Source organism: Mesocricetus auratus, unplaced genomic scaffold (genome assembly GCF_017639785.1).
Source record: "Mesocricetus auratus isolate SY011 unplaced genomic scaffold, BCM_Maur_2.0 Super-Scaffold_100033, whole genome shotgun sequence".
Lineage (NCBI taxonomy): Eukaryota > Metazoa > Chordata > Mammalia > Rodentia > Cricetidae > Mesocricetus > Mesocricetus auratus.
Window position 1 is genome coordinate 3,189,470 of NW_024429213.1, and position 5,235 is coordinate 3,194,704.

Sequence of the window (5,235 nt, forward strand, 5' to 3'; positions counted from 1 at the left end):
AGGAAGGGGGGGAACTAAAGGCAGGAACCTGCAGGCAGCAGCTGAAATAGAGACCACCTCTTACCGGCTTGCTCCCATAGCTTGCTGAACCTGAGGAACTTCAGCACCTACCCCTGGATGGCACTGTCCAAGTGGTTTGGGTCTTCCCACATCAGTCATCAATCAAGAAAATACCTCCACAGACTTGCCTGCTTGCCGATCTGATGACAGCATTTTCTCAATTGATATTTCCTCTTCTGAGAAAACCCTAGCTTTTGCCAACACTAACAGCACAACAATTTAAGTCAAAAATCAGGTTGGTATGGGAATAGGTCTTCAAAATCCATTTTAGCTGTGTGTCTCCCACCACGTTTCCTCTCTATTTTTTCCTTCCTAACAACACCAACGGCATCATATATATTCTAAACTTATCCGGAATCTGGAAATTTCCTTAATTTGGAACAAAGCAATCAAGCACTGTGTATGATGTGGGCCTGTTGTTTTATGGCTCTATTGCCTCCACAAACACTGTAGGGTTTACCCTTACGAGGTGCACACCACAGCATCATCAAGGTTAATGCAGGGGAATAGCACACCTACTGTGTGTCAGGCTCCCTCCTAAGCATTTTCCATAGTTTTCCATTGTAATCATGTGTAAGTCTGCAATACGAGTATTTTAATTTTCCCTGTTTTATAGACTACAAAACGGACACACATGGCCATCTTTTATATTTTTGCAGGTTAGTTCTTTTACCCCTATCAGAGACTTAAGGATTTCAGTAAGTCTTATAACTTTTTGTGTGTGTGTGTGTGTGTGTGTGATGTTTTTATTTAAACTAGAAACATGAATGCTTCACATGTCAATCCCAGATCCCTCTCCCACCCCTCCTCCCTTGTCCCTCCACCAGCCCCCTAGCCCCCCACCCAATCACCACATCATTCCCCAGGGAGGGTTAGGAAAGTCAGTTTTAAGGCCAACAGGATGGCTCAATGGGTAAAACTGCTTGCCAAGCAAGCATGTCGACCTGAGTTCAATGCACAGAATCCATATAAAGGTGGAAAGAGAGAACTGACACCTCAAAGTTGTCCTCTAACTACCACATATGTATTGTGGCACATGTTTCCCTAATAATAATCAGTTAAATCTGAAAAATAAAAGTTAATTTTATTTGCTCTGTTGTTCAATTTCTCTTCCTAAAACTCGGCCTCCTCAGGGCTGGGATTGTAGGTGTGAGTCAACATACTTTGTCTTAAAACTGAAATTTCTGACTACAAGTCCTGTATACATAAGTTTTCTGAATGAATACTGCTTTCTTCTCACATAAAGACAGGTGGATAGATGAGCTCTGCTATGGCACCAGGCACCCTTGCTTTATTTGCATATGGTTTTTCACCCCTTTGGATTACAGATTTTTCAAAGTGCCAATAGGGAAATAGATAAGCAAAGTGCAGAGCTTGTTTGGCAAAGCTCCATCTTCGTTACATTTTCTGGACAACTGTCCACTGACAACTGTCCAGATAGGTAGGCATCAAAGCACATACCTTTGGTTCCCACCTCCTGTAGGGCAGATTTCTGGATCTCTTTGAGTACCTGAGAGACTCACTTGTTGAAACCCATTCTATGCAATTTTTGCCTAGTTTTACGTTTACATTTATTGATTTCATTATAAAATATAAGTCTCAGCCAGGTGTTGGTGGCATACACCTTTAATCCCAGCACTTGGGAAGCAGAAGCAGATGGATCTTTGTGAGTTCTAGGCAGGCTTGGTCTACAAGAGCTAGTTCCAGGACAGTCTCCAAAACCACAGAGAAACCCCGTCTCAAAAAACCAAAAAGTAATAATAATAATGAAATAAATAAAAAATAAAATATAAGTCTCTTACCAACCTTTTGAAAATGAAAAAAAAACACAAAACTGCCTTAGAACTTTGATATTTCTTTTTGGATTTTAATTTTCAAACTGTAGCTGGCCATTGGTGGCACATGCCTTTAATCCCAGCACTAGGGAGGCAGAGGCAGAAGCAGGAGGATCTCTGTAAGTTTGAGGCCAGCCTGGTCTACAGAGCGAGTTCCAGGACAGGCTCCAAAGCAATACAGAGAAACCCTGTCTCGGAAAACCAAAAAAGGAAAATTTTCAATCGGTGTTTTAACCATTGTAGAGAAGACTAAAATGTTCTTGCACCCTTAAATACATTGCTCTTTATTCTTTAAAGTCATTTTTCCCTTTCAGTAGCAAAGGTTGGAAACACCAGTTACAAAGACAGATTATCTGAGTTTGCACAGCTTCTAGTCATATTACTTTTTCTGTGGAAAATACAGTACTTCAGTTCTATTGCTAAGAATAGCGCCAATGTGTGTGTGCTTGGAATGGAATCCAAGGATGTATACATGTAAAACAAGTGATCTGCCACTAAGATACACTTCCTAAACCTTAAAATAGGATTTTGAAGTAAAGGAATTCCTTGGTACTGCTGATTAAACCGGTATATAGAATGCAGACAAGGAAATTAAATCAGAGGTCCATTTCTGCTGGCTTAAACAAGGTTGAGTGGCCCAGAAGTAGGGTACAGGCCTGGAAGTCCTAGCGCTAGGGAGATGGAGGCAGGACTGTCCTGAAACTGAGACTAGCCTGGGCTGCATGAAGAGACCCTGTCTCAAAAAAAAAGAGGAGGGGGAAGAGAATGAGGAGGGATGGAGAGAAAGGAAGAGAATGGCAAAGAGGAGAATGGGGACAGGAAAAAACAGAAAAGTCTTAATTTTATTCTAAAGGCATGAAGGCTTAGGGCTATTACCTAAAAATTCAACTAGCTGACAGCCCAAGAATCCATGTAAAACTCATTTTTACTCTGAAATGTCACTTTGTTTGAAATGTTCAAATTTTATACGCAGAAAATGTGTGAACTTTAGTATAACTTTCAGGGAGGCACTGAAATGAAAATGGTAATTACTTCATTTGTTTTTCTTGATTACTGTTTTATATTGCCTTGTGCTTCTTTTTGGAGATCAAGCAATGCTTGCATTGACACTTCAGGAAGTGCTTCACATTACAAGGTCACTTAAATTAAAAGATGGCTAAACTTAAAGATGCACTTGACACAACAGCAGATTAGTCTGAGCAGGGTTCAGACCCATGGAAAGAGCTAAGAAGGAAAAGTCCCCAGGCTTACATATTTCTTGCACAGCAAATTGACTGCCTTGCATGCTCTCTTCCTTGACTACCAGATGCTCTAGTCTTCCCAGTAGAATTTGTAGGAACCAAGGACAAGGGTAAAACACCTTGCCCCTGACTTGACCCCAAGCTGAAACCAGGGGCAAGGGAAAATACCCTGCTTGCTGGCTTGACTAGGAGTTCCAAGACTTGGAAATCCCTACACCCAAGACACAGCATCAATGGTCAAACAATACTTCTGCATTTTTCCAGTGTATTTTTCCACTAGCTCCCCGCACACGCTCCACTAACTCACTGGGCATGCTCCAAAAGCCCTATAAAAGGCTCCCCTCTTTGCCCAGCCTTCTGCTGATTTTCTTCTCATTCAGAGGCAGCTTCCAATCTGTTCTTCCCAATAAATATCTTGTGTGGGGTTTGTTGTATGGAATGACCTTGGCAAACCACTGCCTTTGTACCTTAAAAACAAAACAAAACAAACAAAAATCATTACATTGCTTTCAGACTCCAATACGCTTCCCTGGTTTCTGTGCTTCCCCTCTGGGTCTGAGCTAAACCTGGGCCTCATCTCCAGTCCACCTGCAATGGACACATCTTCCTGCCAACTGATCTTTCCACTTCCCCTCCACCGGTGGTAATTTGGTAAGTTTCCCCTTCAGTTAGAGTAAACACTTCCCTGAGTCGGAGAAAGTGACCACTGAGCACCAGGCACCCACATGATACACTTGTTAGAGGAGGTAGTCCCAGCCACGGTCTTCATGGGTATAACTGACATGCTTCACTGAACGTCATGCCCACTACCTTATCCCCACAACCATGCTCAGAGCTGCAATCCTGCAGCTTCCTTAGGCCTGTTCTTTCCCTTTATTGCCTCCCCTGCTATCAATTTTTAGCTGACCTGTTCAGATCTTGTCTACTGGACCTAGGATCTGAGGACCTGAAGGAATGAATGCGTCACTACAGTCTAATGCTATAGACAACTTTACTTCAGTTTCAGTGTACTTTTATACATGAATGCAACAAAGAAAGCAATGATCCAAGGAAGAGGGTTTGAGTTCAGAAAAACATGTAAATAAACATCAGTAAGCACATACTAAATGTTAACAGAGCAACCCTTCCCCAGAACTTTCTCAGGACAGACCAATTTAAACACAAGAGACTATATTTGGTAAAGCATGAAAGCAAGGCAGAAGGCCATACCCAGATTCAGGGTACACTGACCAGATTGGGTTCTATTGCTATAATCTGACATCCAACATGAATAAACATGTCTTATAAATCAACGTAAATGTTTGTCATAGGAGGCATGAAAAGTCATGTACAAGAGCAATCCAGGGAACAAAATGCACCAATGATAAAAAGGCCTCTCTCACAGTACCCCAAGCGTTGTTCACCTTGGGTCATTCCTTTGCCTGTGTTTCATCATCTCCCCCTTTTTTATTTTTTTTTAATTTTAGGATATTTATTCTTTTTTGGAGCCATTGACATCCTAAGAAAGGCAAGAAAAGACATATAAGTGCTCGCTTCGGCAGCACATATACTAAAATTGGAACGATGCAGAGAAGATTAGCATGGCCCCTGTGCAAGGATGACACGCAAATTCGTGAAGCGTTCCATATTTTTACAGAAAACATATTCAACAAAATCATAGAAGAAAACTTCCCTAACCTAAAGAAAGATATGCCTATGAAAGTACAAGAATCTTACAGAACACAAAATAGGCTTGACCAGAAAAAGAAGTCACCTCGGCATATAATAATCAAAACATCAAACCTACAGAGTAAAGAGAAAATATTAAGAGCAGCTAAAGAAAAAGGCCAAGTAACATACAAAGGCAGACCTATCCGAATTACACCTGACTTCTCAATGGAAACGATGAAAGCCAGAAGATCCTGGTCAGATGTCCTACAATGGCTAAGGGAACAAGGATGCCAGCCCAGACTACTATATCCAGCAAAGCTCTCAATTACCATAGATGGAGAAAACAAAATATTCCATGACAAAGCCAGATTTAAACAATACGTATCCATGAATCCAGCTCTACAGAAAATGCTAGAAGGAAAACCTAGAGCCAAGGAAGATAACTACAT

The 5,235-nt window shown here is 41.3% G+C and overlaps 1 non-coding gene across 1 annotated transcript; it reads left to right on the top strand.

The window, feature by feature from the left end:
- Positions 1–4,661: 4,661 nt before the first annotated feature.
- Positions 4,662–4,768, top strand: LOC121135269. Its single transcript, XR_005872462.1, has one exon. It is a non-coding gene; the product is annotated as a U6 spliceosomal RNA (small nuclear RNA).
- The last annotated feature ends 467 nt before the right edge of the window (positions 4,769–5,235 follow it).